The following is a 23577-nucleotide window of genomic DNA, read 5'->3' on the forward strand; positions in this document are numbered from 1 at the left end:
ACATCCGACTACGCGGTCCAGTCACATTAACGTGAACAATTTTTATGTACTACGTCAACGTGCGATAACCACTCGGAGACGGCAAGTGGCAGCACTAGCAGTGGAGGGTATAAAAAGCATGTCGGGGGAGCGCGAAAAACAATGCGGTCGTTGTCGCAATGCGGAAAATGAGCGATTTACCTGACGTCAAAAAGGACGTGATTGTGGACTTTCAGGCCAAGGGTGGAAGCATTTCAGAAGCATCTAAGTTTGTAAACTGTTCGCAAGCCGCAGTGGTTAGATTCTAACGTGCATGGCAAAATGGCGCTGCTCAAAACTGGTGCCGAGGCAACAGTGTGGCATACGGGCCATAGATGACAGTACTGAACGACGGCTGCGAACATGTGTACAGGCGAATAGATGTGCAGCTGTTGAGCAACTAACCGTCCAGATGAACCAATTGACTACCAATAGTCTGCTGCGTATAAGCCCCTGCAGCAGGTGCCCGGCTCAGGCAACCGTGCATATCGGCGACGAAGGCTGGAATTTGCACGCCAGTACTGCATCTGAAAGTCCATAACGACAGGTGGTGTTTTCAGCTGAATCACGTTCTCCGCTGTATTGGAGAGCAGGTCGCTGGCGTGTACAGTGTGAAACGTCTGAAACCACAAATCCTGCAACAGTCACCCGAAGGCTCCAGGCCAGAGGATATTCCCTGGCTGATCTCGACATTCTGGAAGGTACAATGGATCATCACAAGTATGCATCTATCCTGGATCATATCCAACGCTAAATGCTGTTATTTTTTTCTTTGCACGATCACATCTACCAGCAGTACACTGGAAAGTGTCACACAGTCCGCAGTGTACGTGCGAGTTTCTGAGAGTCCCTGGACGACTTTTCCACACCGGCCTAGCCACCAACTGCACCATGGATTTTCAACTGTTGAACCTAGCGCAGCTGGACAAGGCACTGGGGTCTGCATGGCTCCACATCCATGTCGATATAATACAGAACATCACTGACCCTCTTCCTGCACGTCTCCGCTGCAAAATGAGGTTATTCATTCTTTTGACCGGGGATCACGCCAATGTGACTGGACCGCGTGTAACGAAACATCTGCAATGCTCCGATTCTCTTCTTTTTCGGTTTTATCAAAGTCCACGACTCTCTTCTATACAGCGCTCTGCTCCAATTGTACATCTCCTGAAATTTCTTCCTCAAACTGAGATCGATGATTGATACCAGTAGGATTCTGTTCATCAGGAATTCCGTCAGTGCCTGTAAAAATCAGAATTTTATGTCCACTTGCTCATTCCTACTTATGTCGTTTTGCTTCGAAGGTATCAAACATAATTCCTTACCTTTACCTACATTCTGAATCCCAGTTTTAATGCTAAGTTTATCACTAATCACATTTCTGCTGCCCCTCGTTACTTCAATCTTTCTTCAGTTAACTCTCAGTCCATATACTGTGCTCAATAGAATATTCATTTTCACCAACTGCGACATAATCGCGTACACAAACAGGGATCCAATACTGTCAAATGTTTTTTTATTCCAGTCTCTGATCACAATATCAATTCTTTAGACGATGACCGGTTTCAGTCCGTAATGACCATCCTCAGATATTTTTACATCATGTCCTACATTGTGTGTTTCATGAGGACAGCAATGTCATCAGCGAATGTTATCATCAGTAAGTTTTCATCCTTAATTTTAACCCCACTATTGAACCCTTCTTCTATTTCCCTCATTCCGTCATTATTACTTCGATGTAGAGGTTGAACAATGGGGGAGAAAGACTATATCCATGCCTTAAAGCCTTTCTGATACCATTTCATTCTTTGCCCTCTATTCCAATTGTTCCCTGCACTTCACGCCAATATTTCTGAGAATTTCGAACATTTTGTAACCACTTTACGTTGTCGAACGCTTCTTCTAGGATGACAGATGCTGATGACAGGTCTTGAGCTTCTTTAAAGTCATGCTATCAAAGTCAACTTCGGAGCTGCCTTTCGGGTTGGCTGTACCTTTCCTAAGTCCAAAAGATCGTCATCTAACTAAGTCCCAAAATTTTTCAACCATTCTGTACACACTTCTTGTCCATAAGGAAGCACAGGCTCTTGCTATCTTCTTAATTGCTTGGATGATGTTGAGGCCATTACTGTAAGCCGTCAGTCTCGTGGATTCTACATAATTATCAATTTATATAGTCATTCGATTGCCGTTTCAGCCAGATGATTTTACGAATAGCAATGGAATGTTATCTATCCATTCTGTCTCAAGTCTCTGAAAGCTCTTTTAAATTCTGAGTCTGATATTAGAGCCCCCATCTCTTCCACATCGACTATAGTTTCTTCTTCTATCACGTCATCAGACAATTCTTCCTTCTTATAGAGGCCTTCAATGTAGTTTTGCCACCTATCCTCTCTCCCGTCAGGTTTTAATATTAGGATTCTTATCGCTCGTGTTACCGCCCTTGCTTTTAACATCGAAGTTTGTTTTATTTTGCTGTGTGCTTAATCAGTCTTTCCTACGTCCACTTTTTTCGCGTTGTTCTTCCCTACACTTCGTGTTTACTTCATTCCTAAGTAACCTGTGTTGCTGCATTCTTGTCTTTTCCCGAACATTTTTGTACTCCTTCCTTCCGGCCATCAACTGAAGTATTTCTACTGTTACAGAAAGTTTCTTCTCACTTACTTTCTTGTAACCATACTTTTCTGTCCAGCTTCTATAACTGCCCTTTTTAAGACGTACTTTTCTCTTCAACTAAATAGGCTATTATGGTATTCATTGTCGCAATATCTACATTCTTACAGAATTTCAAACACAGCTGACCACTCCTCGGTATCTTAGTATCACACTTCATTCCACATTGATTGTTCCGTATGATTCTTTCAAACTTCAGTATACGTTTCATCATTACTAAACTGTAATCTGAGAATATATACCTGCTCTCGTGGAGGCCTTAGAATTTAATACCTGCGAAGCATATTTCAAGCAAAAAACACCTATTCTGAACCCATGAGTTGAGGAAGTGATGCGTTTGAATCTAATGACTTTTATGATTGTGGTTTGACAATATTTTGGGTCGTGAATCAGTCATTTTTTAGGAATTACAGATTGGATGGTGGAGTAGCAATCTATTTTATATCATTACAGTGCTTCCAGTTTTGTCTTCAAATGTCTTTAACGTGCCAAGAGCAAATCTGAGGTGGAAAACTTGTACGCCTCATCACATAAAGGGGTGTACCACGAGGAATTGCCAATATTAATGGAGATGACAGGACCGTCCTTTGGAAGCAAAAGGTTTAGTAAATGGGGGCTCTAAAGTGCATACCTTAAGAGCTATGTAAGCTGTCAGACAGCAGCAGCCGGTCGACTCACAAGCAGCAAGTGTGAAGTAAGCGATTTTGTTGCTTTTACGAATTCCTAAAAATTGTTCAAATGGCTCTGAGCACTATGGGACTTAACTGCTGTGGTCATCAGTCCCCTAGAACTTAGAACTACTTAAACCTAACTAACCTAAGGACATCATACACATCCATGCCCGAGGCAGGATTCGAACCTGCGACCGTAGCGGTAGCGCGGTTCCAGACTGTAGCGCCTAGAACCGCTCGGCCACTCCAACCGGCACGAATTCCTAACCAAAAGCGAATTGTACAGTTTCATCTGTGTGCTTAGGTGTTTTAGTTTCTTGAGTTACTGTATGTAAATTTAATATTTAATAGACACAGTTTTCGCGTTTCATTTGTGTTGGAAAGTAAACCAGTTCTGTGACATATTACGAGCTCCTAACCAGGAACAAACTATTCAGTCTCACCTGAGTGCTTCGGTAGCTCAGTTTTGGAATCTCTGCGTATTAATCTAATTTATAGGACACAATTCTTGCGTTTTCCTCTGTGTTTGCAGTGGAGTCCCGTAGCGTGTGTCGATTGTCCTTGTTTGTCTATGTAGTGCACATTTCCACTCGCTTTAGTTTGGGTAGGGACTGTGATCACTGTGTGCAGATACGAGCCGAGTTGGTGACACTTCGCTCTCAGCCTCAGGCTGTGATGACCTCGGTTACACAGCTTGAAGCTGCAGTGGAAGGGCATCACTGTTGTGAGCCAGCCGTGAGGATCCAGCGGTGTCCGGCACATTTGTCTCTCGATCGATCCGTACCAGAGGCCAGCTCTCTATGAGGTTGACTCCTCAGCCATGGTCTAGTGGGAAGTCGCCTCGGGGCATTAGAGATAGCGAACGATTTACCATGGGACTGCATGTATGGCCTCCCTGGTTAGTCTAACAAACAGGTTCCAGGTACTGTCTGTGGCTGACAGGTTCTCTCAGCCTGATATAGATGTCGCCTGTCCTGTTTCAGAGGAAATCTCTCAGCCTGCAAGATCCTCGCAACCACAAAAAAAATGGTTCAAATGGCTCTGAGCACTATGGGACTCAACTGCTGAGGTCATTAGTCCGCTAGAACTTAGAACTAGTTAAACCTAACTAACCTAAGGACATCACAAACATCCATGCCCGAGGCAGGATTCGAACCTGCGACCGTAGCGGTCTTGCGGTTCCAGACTGCAGCGCCTTTAACCGCACGGCCACTTCGGCCGGCTCTCGCAACCACACATAATGGAATTACTGGAAGCTGGGATTTCCACCGTAAGGCTTGTTATGGGCCCCCTTAGAGCTGTGGCTGCCAAGGAGGGGAGGAAAACCAAAGGGTACTGCGTGTGCGCATCACGTGGAGTCATTCCAGACGTCAAGAGGGTCCTTCTGGATGCCATGAAAAGCACAGGATGCAGCCAACTGCAGGTGGCGGCTCACATCGGTGCCAATGATATGTGTCGCTTTTTTTTAATTTTTTTTTTTTTGTCATCAGTCTACTGACTGGTATGATGCGGCCCGCCACGAATTCCTTTCCTGTGCTAACCTCTTCATCTCAGAGTAACACTTGCAACCTACGTCCTCAATTATTTGCTTGACGTATTCCAATCTCTGTCTTCCTCTACAGTTTTTGCCCTCTACAGCTCCCTCTAGTACCATGGAAGTCATTCCCTCATGTCTTAGCAGATGTCCTATCATCCTGTCCCTTCTCCTTATCAGTGTTTTCCACATATTCCTTTCCTCTCCGATTCTGCGTAGAACCTCCTCATTCCTTACCTTATCAGTCCACCTAATTTTCAACATTCGTCTATAGCATCACATCTCAAATGCTTCTCTTCTCATCTGGTTTTCCCACAGTCCATGTTTCGCTACCATACAATGCTGTACTCCAGACGTACATCCTCAGAAATTTCTTCCTCAAATTAAGGCCAGTATTTGATATTAGTACACTTCTCTTGGCCAGAAATGCCTTTTTTGCCATAGCGAGTCTGCTTTTGATGTCCTCCTTGCTCCGTCCGTCATTGGTTATTTTACTGCCTAGGTAGCAGAATTCCTTAACTTCATTGACTTCGTGACCATCAATCCTGATGTTAAGTTTCTCGCTGTTCTCATTTCTACTACTTCTCATTACCTTCGTCTTTCTCCGATTTACTCTCAAACCATACTGTGTACGCATTAGACTGTTCATTCCGTTCAGCAGATCATTTAATTCTTCTTCACTTTAACTCAGGATAGCAATGTCATCAGCAAATCGTATCATTGATATCCTTTCACCTTGTATTTTAATTCCACTCGTGAACCATTCTTTTATTTCCATCATTGCTTCCCCGATGTACAGATTGAAGAGTAGGGGCGAAAGGCTACAGCCTTGTCTTACACCCTTCTTAATACGAGCACTTCGTTCTTAATCGTCCACTCTTATTATTCCCTCTTGGTTGTTGTACATATTGTATATGACCCGTCTCTCCCTATAGCTTACCCCTACTTTTTTCAGAATCTCGAACAGCTTGCACTATTTTATATTGTCGAACGCTTTTTCCTCGTCGACAAATCCTATGGAAGTGTCTTGATTTTTCTTTAGCCTTGCTTCCATAACAAGCCGTAACGTCAGAATTGCCTCTCTCGTCCCTTTACTTTTCCTAAAGCCAAACTGATCGTCGCCTAGCGCATTCTCAATTTTCTTTTCCATTCTTCTGTATATTATTCTTGTAAGCAGCTTCGATGCATGAGCTGTTAAGCTGATTGTGCGATAATTTTCGCAATTGTCAGCTCTTGCCTTTTTCGGAATTGTGTGGATGATGCTTTTCCGAAAGTCAGATGGTATGTCGCCAGACTAATATATTCTACACACCAACGTGAATAGTCGTTTTGTTGCCACTTCCCCCAATGATTTTAGAAATTCTGATGGAATGTTATCTATCCCTTCTGCCTTATTTGACTGTAAGTCCTCCAAAGCTCTTTTAAATTTCGATTCTAATACTGGATCCCCTATCTCTTCTAAATCGACTCCTGTTTCGTCTTCTATCACATCAGACAAATCTTCACCCTCATAGAGGATTTCAATGTATTCTTTCCACCTACCTGCTGTCTCCTCTGCATTTAACAGTGCAATTCCCGTTGCACTCTTAATGTTACCACCGTTGGTTTTAATGTCACCAAAGGTTGTTATGACTTTCGTGTATGCTGAGTCTGTCCTACCGACAATCATACCGTTTTCGATGTCTTCACATTTTTCCTGCAGCCATTTCGTCTTAGCTTCCTTGCACTTCCTATTTATTTCATTCCTCAGCGAATTGTATTTCTGTATTCCTGATTTTCCCGGAACATGTTTGTACTTCCTCCTTTCATCAATCAACTGAAGTATTTCTTCTGTTACCCATGGTTTCTTCGCAGCTACCTTCTTTGTACCTATGTTTTCCTTCCCAACTTCTGTGATGGCCCTTTTTAGAGATGTCCATTCCTCTTCAACTGTACTGCTTACTGCGCTATTCCTTATTGCTGTATCTATAGCGTTAGAGAACTTCAAACGTATCTCGTCATTCCTTGGTACTTCCGTATCCCTCTTCTTTGCGTATTGATTCTTCCTGACTAATGTCTTGAACTTCAGCCTACTCTTCATCACTACTATATTGTGATCTGAGTCTATATCTGCTCCTGGGTACGCCTTACAATCCAGTATCTGATTTCGGAATCTCTGTCTGACCATGATGTAATCTAATTGAAATCTTCCCGTAACTCCTGGCCTTTTCCAAGTCTACCTCCTCCTCTTGTGATTCTTGAACAGGGTATTCGCTATTACTAGCTGAAACTTGTTACAGAACTCAATTAGTCTTTCTCCTCTTTGATTCCTCGTCCCAAGCCCATATTCTCCTGTAACCTTTTCTTCTACTCCTTCCCCTACAACTGCATTCCAGTCGCCCATGACTATTAAATTTTCGTCCCCCTTTCAATATCCTCATTGTTGTGGACTGACAAGAGCAGCCAGTCCACAATGAAGTAGCCGATAGGGCACGCGTCAACTCACGCCGTCTTGCGTTAAATCTGAAACAGGATATGTGGTAAAAGCTATAAAGAAAGAACGGAGCTTCTCATATACTTATCTTTAATTTCTTCTTGTACATCTCTATGGTGAACACAAGTGAGACTCTCTCCAGATATGGATAACTGCGCCTTGCTAGGTCGTCCGTACTACTGGGGCCGAGTTCTAGTCAGTCTCTCGAGACCTGCCATGTGGTGGCGCTCGGTCTGCGATAACACAGTGGCGACACGCGGGTCCGACATGTACTAGAGGACCGCGGCCGATTTAAGCTACCACCTAGCAAGTGTGGTGTCTGACGGTGACACCACACTCATACACTTTCTCTGTCTGTTCATCTTCAGCTTGCGACGTCGTCATGTATGCCTGAACTATCGTTGTCGGTGTTGGTCTGCTGTCGATTCTGATTAGAACAACCCGGTCACTAAACTGTTCACAGTAACACACCCTGTGCCCTACCTTCCTATTCATAACGAATCCTACACCTGTTATACCATTTTCTGCTGCTGTTGATATTACCCGATACTCATCTGACCAGAAATCCTTGTCTTCCTTCCACTTCACTTCACTGACCCCTACAATATCTAGATTGAGCCTTTGCATTTCCCTTTTCAGATTTTCTAGTTTCCCTACCACGTTCAAGCTTCTGACATTCCACGCCCCGACTCGTAGAACGTTATCCTTTCGTTGATTATTCAATCTTTTTCTCATGGTAACCTCCCCCTTGGCAGTCCCCTCCCGGAGATCCGAATGGGGGACTATTCCGGAATCTTTTGCCAATGGAGAGATCATCATGATACTTCTTCAATTACAGGTCACATGTCCTGTGGATACACGTTACGTGTCTTTAATGCAGTGGTTTCCATTGCCTTCTGCATCCTCATGTCGTTGATGATTGCTGATTCTTCCGCCTTTAGGGGCAATTTCCCACTCCTAGGACAAGAGAGTGCCCTGAACCTCTATCCGCTCCTCCGCCCTCTTTGACAAGGCAGTTGGCAGAATGAGGCTGACTTCTTATGCCGGAAGTCTTCGGCCGCCATTCTGATTATTTATCAAAATTTAGGCAGTGGCGCGGATCGAACCCGGGACCGAAGACGTTTTGACTATGAATCAAAGACGCTACCCCTAGACCACGCTTTGCATCAGTAGAGATTTTCTCTGATTTGGAGCTGCTGACAGAATGTTGAAGGCTACGAGTCTTGCTAGCGAGAAGAAAGTAGAGCTCAGCATTTGCAGCATAGTTGACAGGGCTGATTGCGGACCTCAGGTACAGAGCCGAGTGGAGGGTCAAAATAAGAGGCTCAGACGATTCTGCGACCGTGATGGATGCAGATTCGTCGACTTGGGCCGTAGGGTTCCTAGGGTTTCGGATCCCGCCGAAAAGATTTGGAGTCCACTACACGCGAAAGTTGGCTACACAGGTAGCAGGGGCTGTGTGACGTGGACTGGTGAGTTTTTTGGTTAGAGTTTCTCGAGGAAAGAGAAAAAGGGCTTCAATCTCAAAGGGTGCAGGTCGAACACAGGAAGAGCGTAGATACAGGAACCATCGGTATAACAGTTACAAAGTGTCGTAGCGGTGTTGGAAAAATACCAGAGCTCCAAGCGTTAATAGAAAGCACCGATGCTCAGTCGTTATAGGCACTGAAAGCTGGTTAAATTCAGCAGAAGTTTTTGCGAGAAACCTGTGTTCCGAAAGGCTAAACACAATTGGCAGTAGAGTGTTAGAAATAGTTTATCTTGTAGCGAAATTGAAGTAAATAGTTAGTGTGAGTTAGCATGGTCAGAAGTCATTCTTCACAACCGGAATAAAATAATAATTGAACCCTTTTACAGACTTCCCAGATCAAATTATACAATTACTGAAAGGTTCAAAGAAAACTTAATTTAATTTTAAACACATACCTGACTCATACAATTGTAGTGAGCGGTGACTTTAATTTACCCTCGACATGTCGGCGAAAATACTTGATTAGATCAGGAGGTACTCATAAAACATCATCAGAAATTCAGCTAAACCCATTCTCTGAAAATTATTTCTAGCAGTTTGTTCATGACCCCACGCGAATAGTAAACGGTTGTGAAAACACACTTGACCTCTTAGCAAAACCTAATCCTGAGCTAATGACGAGTACCAAAATGGATGCAGAGATTAATGAACACTGGGTTGTCGTAGCCAGATTGAATAATGTAATCCTCGGAAACTAATCGAAAAAGATACGTATTCAAAGATACAGATAAAAATTCTTTTGACTCCTTCCTGACACAAAATCCTAATTCCTTCCAAATTAATAATATAAGAGTCGAACAGATGTGGTTTGAATTCAAAGAAATAGTACCAAAAGCAATTAAAAGATTTATACCAAATAAATTAACAAACGGCAGAGCTAATCCACCTTGGTACACAAAACGGGTCAGAACACTTTTGCAGAAACAAAGAAGAAAGCATGTCAAATTAAAACGAACACTGTCTCGAAGACTGTCAATTCTTACACAAGCTCGAAACTTACCGCGAATTTCAGTGCGAGAAGGTTACACACTGAAGACCCAAAGAAACTGGTATTTGCCTAATAGCGAGTAGGGGAGAGTCTAAGGAACTGGTGCACCTGCCAAATATCTGGTAGGGTCCCCGCAAGCAGGCAGAAGTGCCGCAAAATGACGTGGCATGGACTCCATTGATGTCTGAAATAGTGCTGGATACAACTGACACCATGAATCCAGCATGGCTGTCCTTAAATCCGTAAGAGTGCGAGCGGGTGGAGATGTCTTCTGCACAGCACGTTGGAAGGCATCTCAGATATGATCAGTAATATTCATCACTGGAAAGTTTGGTTGCCAGTAGAAGTGTTTAAACTCAGAAGGGTGTTCCCGGAGCCACTCTGTAGCAATTATGGACATGTGGAGTGTCGAATTGTCTTGCTGGAACTGCCCAAGTCAGTCGGAATGCACAATGGACGTGAAGATGCATATGGTCAGACAGGATGTTTAGGTACGTTTCACCTGTCAGAGTCGTATCAGGATCCCCCTATCACTCCAACTGCACACACCCCACACCATTACAGAGCCTCCACCAGCCTGAACAGTCCTCTGCTGACATGTAGGGACCATGGATTCATGAGGTTGTCTCCAATGTCTGAAATGAGTAGGTTGGCACAGGAGATGAATTTGTGGCGGGCAGCATCAAACTAGTGGGGAGGTTGACGACTCAAAAAAATTTAAGTAAATAAATATAAAACAGGAGACAATCTGAACAGCCGTCTTATGTTATCTGCAGATGATGCTGTCGTTCATCGCATAGTGAAGTAATCAGAAGATGAAAGAAAATTGCAAAACGATTTAGGAAAGGTACCTTTATGGTGCAAAAATTGACATTTGACCTTAAATGCTGAAAAGCGTGAGGTCATCCGCATGAGTGCTAGAAGGAATCCGTTAATCTTTGGTTACACGATAAATCAGTCGAATCTAAAGGCCGTAAATTCAAGCAGATACCTAGGTACCTAGGTATTGCAATTACGAACAAATTAAAGTATAAAGAACACCTATAAAATTTTGTTGGGGAGGCAAACCAAAGACTGCGTTTTATTGGAAGAACACTGATAAAATGTAACAGATCTACTAAAGAGAGTGGTTACACTACGCTTGTCTGACCTCTTTTGGAGTGCTGCTGAGCGGTCTGGCATCCTTACCACATGGGATTAACGGAGTACATGAAGGTTCAAGCAAGAGCAGCACGTTTTGCATTATCGTGAAATAGGGGAGCGAGTGTTGACATGATACAGGACTTGAAGTGGACATCATTAAAAGAAAGGCGTTCTTCGTCGCGGTGGAATCTTTTCACGAAATTTAAATCACCAGCTTCCTTCTCCGAATGCGAAAATGTTTCGTTGGCACCGACCTACAGAGGTAGAAACGATCACCATAATGAAATAAGGGAAATCAAAGCTGTTTTTTCCCCTCGCTGATTGAGATTGGAATAATAGAGAATTACGGTGAAGGTGGTTCGATGAACACTCTGACAAACACTTAAGTGTGATTTGCAGAGTACCCATGTAGATATATGAGCACTTGAACAGTAGAAGTGATGTTAAACATTAGCGAATGTGAACAAGTGGTCGTAGTTCTAAGGTAGGCACTTCATAGCCCGTTGAAGCTGAACATCTCTTTCTTGCTTTTTGTTGATACTACCAACACTCTAAATAGGGGGAACAAAGAGCTTGCAGCTGAATAGGTTTGTTTCACTGTGTCGGAAATGTAGAAGTGTCCACAGCACTTAAGGTATGATTTTATGGAACAGAATTTTGGCTTGGAATGATCATTCCTGTCATATCCATGAATACTAAGCCCATTGACCCCGGGACACTCCATAAATATATTTTAACTCTTGCACGAAAACTGTAAGACATAAAGAGTAGCGACGCACTAGAATTGACACAGCATCTGTCCAAATCTCGATCGGTGGTACGCACTGTCGCACAGTTGGAATTGAGGGCAGAGGTTTCAGAGCGTGCGCATAAATTCTCTGCTTTTTATTGTTGCGCTGAATTATCTCTCTCCTCCAGAATGGCTTCCCGATGAAAGATATCACAAATTGGCTGGAAATATTTGTCAGTGACATCAAAAAACTACATTTAACCACTAATGTTTGAAAGATCACAAACATTTCTCATACTGGGTACGTGTAATGTGCGTTAAAAGCTTCGATAGATGTTCTGTTGCTGATACGTGTCTATTTTCAGTATGTCTTGTAAATTTCACTCAGTCGCCTTGTGAAACCTTGGAGGTACTTGTGAATAACCCCGTGTATACAGTTGTGACAATGCTAACACATATTACCACTACTCGACAGTGATTCATTTTTATCACCGTTTCCCCGTTAATTTTATTTAGAATGTACTGGGCAAGTTTCATAGGTGGGAAACTTCAAATCTTTCTCACTAGGAAGATAGGCAAGCCACATCGAAAGAATGATGTGGCTCTGGGTCCTCTTTGTCGGCCAGAGGCAGTTTCATGAAATATGCGATATTCTCGTGTTTCACACAGGCACAAAGTATTTTGGAATTAGAGAGTTGCGGAAGGAAATCTCATTAGGAATTGTGAAGGTGCCGTTACAGCTTGGCAGTTTTGATGGAAGTAAAGATACGATACACATCACGTCTTTGTTGGCAGAACAGGCAGCTGTCCTAGCACAGAGCCGAAGGCTTCCTGCCATCGCCAGGGGAAAATTCAGCGCGAAATTTTGCCTATTCTGTTCGATCTCCAAAGGTCGAGATACCAGGACGCCATCCAACCAGCGTGGTAAGTTCCATTGCTTTCACGACAAAATCTGGTGTACCCAATCGAATTGATTCATTGTGACATCGTGATTGGCGTGAAGAAGCCGATTCATATCCAGTACAGTACCAGACTCCTCTTATTTTTAGGGTGTGTTTTGCATGCAAAGAGTGGGAAGTTTCTGCAACGTTCCTCCATTGTTTAATGAAATATGCGATATTCTCGTGTTTCAATCAGGCAACAAGTATTTTGGAATTAAGTTGAGGACGGAAGTCCGAGTCTCGACGTAATTTAATAGCCAACGGTCGTGAGGATCACACACTTCCAATTGCCCTTTGGTGCTGTAGGGCGCATGATTTTCAGGAAATGTGGGGAATGTGATTCAGATACTTAGCACTAGCCATGTTCTGAGCACCTTGTCAATTGCCACGCAACCTGTGTTGCTTAATTTGGATATAATTTGTGGCTTGTATTGCTGACTTTGATTTCGGAAAGTGCCCAAATGAACATATACTATTAAGCTTTCTCAATAGGTCGTGACCTAGATTTCGAGATCCTTTACATGGTCCTAAAACTTTACGATGAGCAGCCGACCCACGAACAATAAATCTATTCTCGTGCACACCTAAGCTGCTTGTTCTCACTGTGAGGACGTTATCGTTATTCAGTGGCCAAAGAAACTGGTATATCTGCGTAACATCAGGCAGGGACTCCGCGTGCACGCGGAAGTGCCACATCATGACGTGGAATGGACCCAACTAATGACTGAAGGAGTGTTGCAATCAACTGAAACCATGAACCCTCCAGAGCTGGCCATAAATCCGTATAAGAGAACGAGAGGGTGGAGCACTCTTCTGAACAGCACGTTGCAATGCATCCCAGATATGCTCAGTAGCGTTCATGGCTGGGAAGTTTTGCGGCTAGCAGAAGAGTGTTCCTGAAGCCACTCTGTAACAATCCAGGACGTGTTGGGTGTTTGTCCTGCTAGAATTGACCAAGTCCGTCGGAATGCACAATGGGCATGAAGATATAGATAATCAGACAAATTGCCTACGTACGTGTCACCTGTCAGAGCCGTATCTATACGTACGAAGGGTCCCATATCACTCCAACTGCACACGCCCCACACCATTACATAGCCTCCACCAGATTGAACAGTCTCCTTGCTGAAATGCAGGTTCCATGGATTCATGAGGTTGTCTCCATACCCGTACACGTCCATCCGCTCGATACAATTTCAAGTTAGGCTCGTCCGACCAGGCAACATGCCCATTGTCGTTATTGACGGGCCCAGGCGAGGAGTAAAGCTTTGTGTCGTGCAGTTATCGAGGGTACATGAGAGAACTTTCCTCTCCGAAAGCCCATATCGATATTTCGTTGAATGGTTCGCACGCTGACAATTGTTGACGATTCTCTTCACTCGCCGTTGGCCTCGTCCTTGCAGGATCTTTTTCCTACCGCAGCGATGTTGGAGATTTGATGTTTTACCGGAATCCTGATATTCACAGTACACTCGTGAAATGGAACTAAGGGAAAATCCCCACATCGTCGCTACCCCCGAGATGCTGTGTCCCATCGCTCGTGCGCCGACTTTAACACTACGTTCAAACTCACTTAAATCTTGATAACCAGCCGTTGTGTCATCAGTAACCAACCTAACAAGTGCACCAGACTTATAGAGAAAATTGCAATAGAGATCAACATAAATATCATTTCCACCCTTCTCGATAAAGCCGAACGGATATGCACATCACAGCACCTGGACGCTGAAATAACACATCTTAAGTAGGCTTTGGAGAAAAATTGCTACTCAAGGAAATAGGTAAAGAGAATTTTGCGACCAAGGAACATAAAAACAAAGCACAAGGATGAACCACAAAGATAGAAAAATGCAGTTCCTGTGCCTTTTATTCAAAAAGTAATGAATCGGATAGGTAAGATTTTACAGAAGCATGACATGAAACCAGTCCTTAGACCAAGATAGAAAATTAGTCAAATTCTCCGATCTGTGAGGGATAAACGCCTTCCTCCGTCGATATGTGGTGTATACAAAATTCCGAGTACGTGCGGTAAAGTTTATATTGGAACTACCAAGAAGAGCGTAAATACACGGCTAAAAGAGCACAAAAGTCTTTGCCGACTAGAAAAAAAAATAGAAATCAGCTGTAGCAGAGCTTGCTCTTCACTCAGGAAACCACGAGGTGGAGTTTTCTGAAACAGAAATTTTATCTACAACGTCAAATTATCATCCCAGTCTATGTAGAGAAGCCATTGAGATTTACAAGCATGATGATAATTTTAATAGCAAAAAGGAGGCACTGAAAGTTAGCGACATTAGGTCAGTAGCTCTGCAGACTCACTAGAGAGTTTTATCCTTGACAAGACGACAATCGATAGTTAAGTTTTATCTCTGATAAGGATTGTCTCTGCTCACCATGTGTTACTTTGACCACGCGCCTTTCCTACAGTATTTGTCGCTCTCGGACGTCCGACCGGTCGGTTGGCAAGACTCTGCGGAGGAGCGCCTCTGAGGATGTCCAGCGCAGTCCTGGACGAAACATCAAGAACAGAAGAGTTTCTTGGAGCACGACCTCACATCCCGAAAGGTTTACCAGCGCTATGTCATTCGTTCGTGAAAGCTTTCATTACATAATATGAGACCGCTGTATCGAAAAGGCATGTAAATTTTCATTTTAAAAATAATTTTGCTTCTAACGAGGAAAAAAAAATGTTTTACGTCGACGCTGAAAGAACTGACGAGCAGGATTTATTTGGCCTGACTGCAGCTAAGCATTGCAGGAACGAAATTGCAAATATCTGCCGAAATATCAGAGAAAGTGCGGTTAACGATCCGTATGAGGAACACACGGTATATATGACCAGTCTAGAGCTCAACCAGCTCAACCTTTTGTTGGCTGGGTAAAGTGCCAGTTTTGAACTATGCATTGCTAGAATTAGTCGTAAAGACATCTCAGCTCGAAAACTGGAATAATTTTCTTATTATGTTCCTTTGTTCATTTATTTATCAGTGTGTCATTCTCCTTGCCCACATAGGAATCTGCACGTAAAAATTAAAATTTACAGGAACTTTTAACCATTGTTTTAAAGAGATGTAAAAACCGTTCACTGCGTTGCAGAGGTGCTGAGTTTTATCCACAGCATATAAACATCTGGCTGATTTCGGCCTCAAGGGACTATCGCACTGAAAAAACGACCTGGTAGGTCGAAACTGGCAGTTTATGTAATGCAGTGAATAAAACAGATTTACGTTCACGTCTGTAAAACAGCCACGAAGTTCATGTCAGCGCATATTTAACAGGTTAGGATATCTTTGCATTCTGATGGTGTATGGGGCACGGGAAGAATAACTGCTTGAATGATCCTGTGCGTGCTGTAGTTAATCTGATTTGGTCTTCGCTATCCTAAGATAGAGATACCTAGAGATGTGAAGAACATCTCTTGGTTCTTCGTTTAATACTGGTTCTTGTATTTGGATACTTTACATCTGTCTTCAAGAACCTACCAAATTAATATCTTCGTTAGACTCTCCCGTGAGTAAAACAATCTATAACCATTTGTGTTGCACTTCTCTGTATAAGTTCAGTATATTCTCTTACTTCAACAAACGTGAGCAGAATAGTGACGCGGGACACAAAAGTGATTTATATACAGTACCTGCTTTAACGACTGCACATTCCCAGTTTCCGACCAATGAACTGAAGTCTGCCACCTGCCTTACTTATAAATGTGATCATTTAATATTCATGTAAATTGTTACACCAGATATCTCTATTAGTTACGATGACAGGCCATTGAACGGGCGGCATTTTTAGCATTATCTTCATACTCATAGTGCAACTGATATACGTATTAATAAGAGATAGCTGAAAATTCTTACACACATTTAGGAGCATTAGTCAAAGCATTTCCCAAAACATCATTGAGGTATTTGTTATATTTTGGTATTGACAACAAAATTTATAATAGTGTAAAAAACGGAACACTGTTTCACTGCTGTACCATTTTCTTTGGAACCACTGACTGCACAGCTTAGAAAAAGAGTCAGAGTACAGACAACATTGACATAAGTGTTTTATTTCACCAATTTCCTTCCCTGATTCTGATCTGTGAAAAAGACAAGTAATTTATTTTAGTACAACGAAAATATTTAAAAAATTAGCTCAAATATCACCGACATCATCATCATGTTATACATTTTTCAGGAAATAGTGGGCAGGGGAAATAGAGGAGGTCATTCTAAATATCTCTACCAATTTTCGTGAATTTAAATTCAGTCATTTAGGAGACAAGTGTATCTGAATTATGAAAATTCAAGTTGTCGGTAAATCGCAAAAGAAGATTTACAGATTTATTAACCTACCATTATGCTCGTTTAGAACATTCCAGCTACATACTCCTCTTGTCGTCCTCTTGCCTTTTCCTCCATACTCTTTCTCTTCATTCTTTTTCTTTATTATTGACTCCTAGGTAGCAGCCTCTCCAGCTGTCCCTACTTCGGTTACCCGCCGCTTATCAATAGCACTTAGAGCTGAAGCTCAATTCCTTCCCATATGGATGTTCAGTTTCTTCATAACATTGATCCCTGAAATTGCACCTTCATTGAATGTTATTATTGCATCCATGACACCAATCTTCAGCACTGTCAGCCCAAAAAATACAGTTTTGGGTATTCTCTCCCATATATAGTTGTTTAAGCTTTCATTTGCATTCTGAGAGAGACCTCCATTACAGCAAGTGGCAAGGAATGCTTGTGGGTATATCGTATGCCTGTAGCATTGCTCAACAAGTACTTGCACCACGAATCTTCCCCTTTTGGACACAAATCATATGTTGACACTCCGTGAAACCATGTTCTCCAAATCTCCTACATTTCTCCTTATTTATAGTCCATAATATTGAGTCAACAAACCAATTTCACTTTTTGTAAGACGACCTGGACCACCTATATGTTTTACGTGTGACAGTTTCTTTTTTCACTGAAGTCTTTACATAATTTTCTCAGCCGAGCTACCAATCATTATGTACATGCCCAACATATTCAAGCTTTTCGTCAGAGTGTCGCCATATGGTCTGTCATTACCAACAGTAGTGTGTCCTTTACAGTCTCCATCCCCAAGGTAGCCTACATACCTCACACCACGATTGACCTCTGATCTTCTAAAAATGTTTAGAACTCCTTTAGCTTCCATGTTTCCACTTGGTCCATCAAAGCTCTTTACACAAACATGGGTGCCAATAAATTTACTTGACAACCCTGGCAGTGCTTCGCTAGACATTCATAATCTACTGTCTTACCAGTTTCAATAAATGTGCCAGTTACAACCCCATTCAGAGAAGTATGACCTCTCTTCTGCCAAGATACATCAAATTCTGCTACAATGTCTGTATTATCAGACAAGGCTACTGCTTCTCCTGCTGCTCTTTTCATTGAATGTTCACTTACACCACATAAAGCATGATGTATTAATTTCTTGTATCTGTCAAACATCAGTGGAGGTGGAGGCAACACCAACACCGCACAAATATCTGCGCAGCTCTCCTTCCCCTTTCAATACATCGCATTGCGTAAGCAAGCTGAATATTTACATTGTAAAGTCGACTATCAGTTACTGCGATGTCATAGCATCACTGTGCATCTTACACGAGTTACAGTTACTAATCAATTTGAAAACCCCTTCATTGCTGAAATGTCCTCAGAAGCGTCAATGCTATCTTTACAATTGCAGTGCTAGGATCATCTTCGAAAAGTCTGAGGTTACTTGTCTGACAAGTAACTTAAAGAAAGGTTGCAACATATTTCCCTGGGGCACACGTTAACTTCTTTCAACTTCTGTCTTTTACTCACCATCCAAGATACCATATTGCGTCCTTTATAGTAAGAAATTCTCAACTGAGTCATAAATATTGCTTGATACCCATTACAATCGTACGTTGCTCAAATCCTTTATAAATGGTGCAGATGGTGTATTGTTTTGCTCTGTATTAAATTCTTGGCTGTAGGGCTCCATGTGAAGAAAAAGGCACAGACTGTCGGCCAGAATATGTTGCGATTTACGCTGTTCAAAAGATCAGTGCCTGTTACCTGTAAATATATTTCCAGTAAGCTGTTAAGAGAAAAAAAAAATGGTGAAATCAAGCGAACTTCCGCACTGAGTGAGCTCATTTATATCGCTCGTTAACTGAAAGTGAGCATGTGGAATAAAAACCGCCAGGAGTGTTTTATAATTTTTCCCGGTTTCATTGATAGCTCAATTAAATGCGACGGATTGACTTCAAACAAGCCCTGTGCCTGACTGACATTCTGTAACGGCCGCGTTATCTGGTGTGAAATGTTTTCATCTCTCCTAGCGTGCGGGAAATACGATGAACAGTGGAGATCGCTTCTTCTGGTGAGTGGGTGACGCATTTGGTGAGTAATATTGACACAGTCTGCGTGGAAGAGCTTGTGAGTGCTAGCGGGGCAGTGATAGGGGCAGGGTGGTGGGGCAAAGGATAGAGACTGCGCGTTCGGGGATTTGGGTTTGAAAAGATGATCGCGGTGAAATGAAGGCCGCACTCCCTTGTCAAATGCTTCACACCACCGTGTAACGTAAACAGCTTTAGCCTTCTGACTTTAAAAAAAAAGAAAAGAAACGGCGGAGAGAGAGAGAGAGAGAGAGAGAGAGAGAGAAAGACAGAGATAGAAACCAACACAATAGCATACGAAGATAATAATAGCAAACGAAAACAATGCGTAGCCAATCGACAGTCAGTTCGACATCAGATATGGTGGCAAAAAATATCCGTAGGTCATTGTAACGTAAATACCAAAGTCGGATAAAATGTGAATTGTGCCTATGACTGTCTTTTCTTTTTTTTTCATGTCCGGAAATCATTACGTTTTCATAGTTTTTGACCCAGTCTTGTCCAAGACTTAGGTTCACTTACGTGAATCCCACAGATCTTCAAGTGTTATTGGGAATCGAGATTTAGGGTCGACCAAAGGATGCTCCACTTCTTGGATGTGACCCCATTGCCGAAAGATCAAGTTCACATCTTTCAGGTCCAACGCCACTAGGCTGGACTTCACCATCACCAGCACCTCTGCTCATAACTGACTACAGAGTCCCAAAATGTTAAGTGGTCAAGCTAGAAAACTAATTTTCTTGGAATGGGTACCAGATTGCAGGTTCTAAGCAATACACCACCACGTGAAGACCGATATTTTGCCATTTCTGCGTTGCGGTGTTTTACGGATGTCGCCAGAACACAGCAAGACGATCTCAGGAGAGCCACTAGTGCCGCTGTGCCAATCAGACTGGAATGGTCAAGTTACGAGAACGGACATTGTGTCCCAGACGTCCTGTTCGAGGCGGAACCGCGCGACTGCTACGGTCGCAGGTTCGAATCCTGCCTCGGGCATGGATGTGTGTGATTCCTTAGGTTAGTTAGGTTTAAGTAGTTCCAAGTTCTAGGGGATTGATGACCACAGATGGTAAGTCCCATAGTGCTCTTCGAGTTCTCCGCCTGACACAGCATCCTGCAGGTGGACTTCTTCTGCCGCTCCTATGTCAACGGGAAGCTTCGTCACTGGCAAAATGTGTCATTCACAGACGAGTACAAATATACGACGTACTGTGACGCAAGGTGAAGGCCGTGTTCGTGTGGTGGGACCAGTGGTGATCGGTATCTGACAAATGTTGTCCAGGAAATCGACAGATATCCAAAATTCTGTGATGTAGTGGATGCTTAAGTATTGACAGCCAAACGGATCTAGCCGTTGTCCATGGTCGCCTTACCGCCAGTCAGTACATCGAACAGACCCTGTTGGACCATCCGGTGGCTGCTGCATACGGTGGTGGCCCTGAACTCCTTCTAATGCCGGAGCCCATGCGGCGGGCGTCAGCAGGGTTGTCGTGGGAAGCCTGGACCTAGAAGTAGTGGAATGGCCGACTGTGAGTCCCTACTTACATCCCATTGTGCGTTTGTGGGGCATGTTTGGAAGACATGTTCGTGGTCGTCCTGTTATCCACAGACTCTCCAAGAAGTCTGGTGGGATGTCATAAGTAACTGGAACGGATACCACAGAGTGACATCCGTTAACTTATACGGACTCTGCCACCTTATTGAAGTCTCGAAGTCATATGAGAAGTACCTATGATGAGGGGATGAGTGTTTCTACTTTGTTTTCGCCACCTGACATTTCAGTTCTTTTTATGTGAACTATCGAGGATGTAATGATGTTTTATTGTGTGTTCAATTTGTTAAAGATAAATGTATAATTTGGTAACACACACAATTCTCAGTTATTGCTCAAAGACGCCCATTGTGATGTTGTTCTTTTTTGCAATGTATTATGCTGTGAGAAACATTCACCTGCTCTTCCATGGGACCTGTGGTAATAATCGCTGTGCCGGCCGCGGTGGTCTAGCGGTTCTGGCGCTGCAGTCCGGAACCGCGGGACTGCTACGGTCGCAGGTTCGAATCCTGCCTCGGGCATGGGTGTGTGTGATGTCTTTAGGTTAGTTAGGTTTAAGTAGTTCTAAGTTCTAGGGGACTTATGACCTGAGATGTTGAGTCCCATAGTGCTCAGAGCAATTTGAACCATTTTTGAATAATCGCTGTAGACTACCCTAGCATTATGGCAGACCACCTGCATCCTTTCATCAATGATGCCTTCCGTGACGACAACGGCATCTTCCAGAACGATAGTAGCTCGTATTATAAGGCCACAATGCTGTTACAGTGGCTTGAGAAGCACGATAGCGAACTTTTCCTGGTCAGCATATTAACCTGATCTGGAACCAATAGAAAAAATCTGGGACTTATCGGGCGTCAGTTCCACACACAAAAACCACTTTCCTGCAATTTACTGGAGTTGATATACCTGTGCGTCGGCATCTGGTGGCGGCTACTTCCGGAAGCTGCCATGGACGTATTGAACCCATGGCACGATCCTTCTGCATTACGTTCTGAGTGGGGACTAATGAGCTATTAGGCATGTGGTCAAAATGTTTTACTGATCAGTGAATATACGCTGTAAGGCTCTGTGCGGTCTACATACATCCGTAGGCGTCCCAATCTCTTTTATCTATTCTCAAGATCTCCACCGTTGTGGCGCATTCCTCGATTACAAGTTCTCTAAATTTATCCGTCTGGATAAGTGTGTCCGAAGCGTTCTGTGATTGAGATATGTTATTGGATTATTCATTTCCTTTCATAAATCTCACGTTACCCGGTCACTGACAGGAAATTATATAATGAAACCGATTTTTAGCGTTTCCCTAGGAGGTGCGACTGGCCCATTGTTCTTCTGTATCGATATAAAATTGTTTGTACATGATACTGTCATTTATCTTTCGGTGAAGCAACACAAGATTTAAAAAGATCTAAGCTTTTAAAAAAACTGATTCACTGAAATTGTATAAGTGGTGCGAGATATGGCAGTTGACCTTGAACAAAAATTGTTAATAGTAGGAGAAATGCGTGGAATTTTTGTTACATCAATAGTATCACTAATTTAGGGGTATTTAGTGATTTAAATAGGGACAGTCCTGTACAAAATATTGTAGCGACTGAGATCCGAATATTATTGGCAAACGAATTAGCGTGTTCTAGAAATCCACTGAATAAACTGCCTACACTACATTTGTCCGGCCTCTTCTACAATACTGCTTTGATTCGTGAAGCCTATTGTGCAGGATTGTCGGAAGGAATCAGGAAAGTCTGAAGAAGTGCTGCTCGTGTTGTGCAATCACGAAGTACTTCACAGCGTGTCACAGAAGTAAGCGAGATGAGAGGTCAGTCAGAAATGGAAAAGTGTTTCCTTTACGAACAAACATTTTCACTAAATTTTACTCTACAAGCTTTTCCTACTAATGTATAATGTTCTCCATCTCCCACTTACAAAATGAGAAAGGGGCATCAGAAAGTAAGAGAAATCAGTGTTCAACCGAAAAAAATTTAGGATATTCCAAAATGTTAGGGTAGATACTCGTGTATATTTGAAAGTGGTGCCTTGGAAGAGAGTGCAAGTAGTTAATTGTGAATAGAACACTATTCATTTACTAGTTGTAAATATGATTAAAGTGTCAGGATTTGGTCATGGGGGCTTAGTAGCAAATTCAATACGACTGTCAAACTGCTAGCAGTAGAGGAGGATACAGAACGAAGCTACCAGTTAGACTCCCTAATTATCCATCGCTTTTTATCAGATAGGAGTGTTTTCATTATTTTAAGTATAGTCTTCCCCTGAAAACCTGAGTCCATGGTATTCATCTCAGTTTTACTGAAACTATAGTCGACTTGGGTGTCGTAGTTGGATCTTAACGCACTGGAAGAGATCGCAAAGTTCGGTAAACTTTACTGACCTGTTGTCTTCAAGTAGTTATTCCGGCGTAGAGAAGACGAATCTTCATCACGTAGACTGAATGAAGTTGAGATCTCATGTGTGACTAGGATATTTACGATCAGGGCAACTACAATGCTGCAGAATAGTGCAACACCACCATAAACTACGTCCAGTGATATCAGTTTATAATATGTGGATATTGAGGTGTTACAGTGTTAGTGATTCATTTGTCATGGTCAGCGGCGATCAGATGACGCTCAGGAAGCCTGTTTGTGAGCCTTCACTTTCAACTCAGCAGGTACGAACTGTGCTGAGTTCAGAAATGAACAATGCTTGTCATTCTAGGATACAACAATGCCTCGCAGACGAGTATGTACTCCTACCAAACAACTCAGCCCACTGAACGGCGTCGCATTGTGGGCCTGCGGGAAGCAGGGTGAACATAATAACGGACCGCTGCCCATATTAGACGCAATGTATCACTGCTGTGTCTCTGCTTTCGGCAGTAGTCTGCGGAACGGGTCTGCACACGTAGACCAGGTTCTCGATGTTTTCTTAGTACATA

This window comes from Schistocerca nitens, chromosome 5 (assembly GCF_023898315.1).
Source record: "Schistocerca nitens isolate TAMUIC-IGC-003100 chromosome 5, iqSchNite1.1, whole genome shotgun sequence".
Classification (NCBI taxonomy): Eukaryota; Metazoa; Arthropoda; class Insecta; order Orthoptera; family Acrididae; genus Schistocerca; species Schistocerca nitens.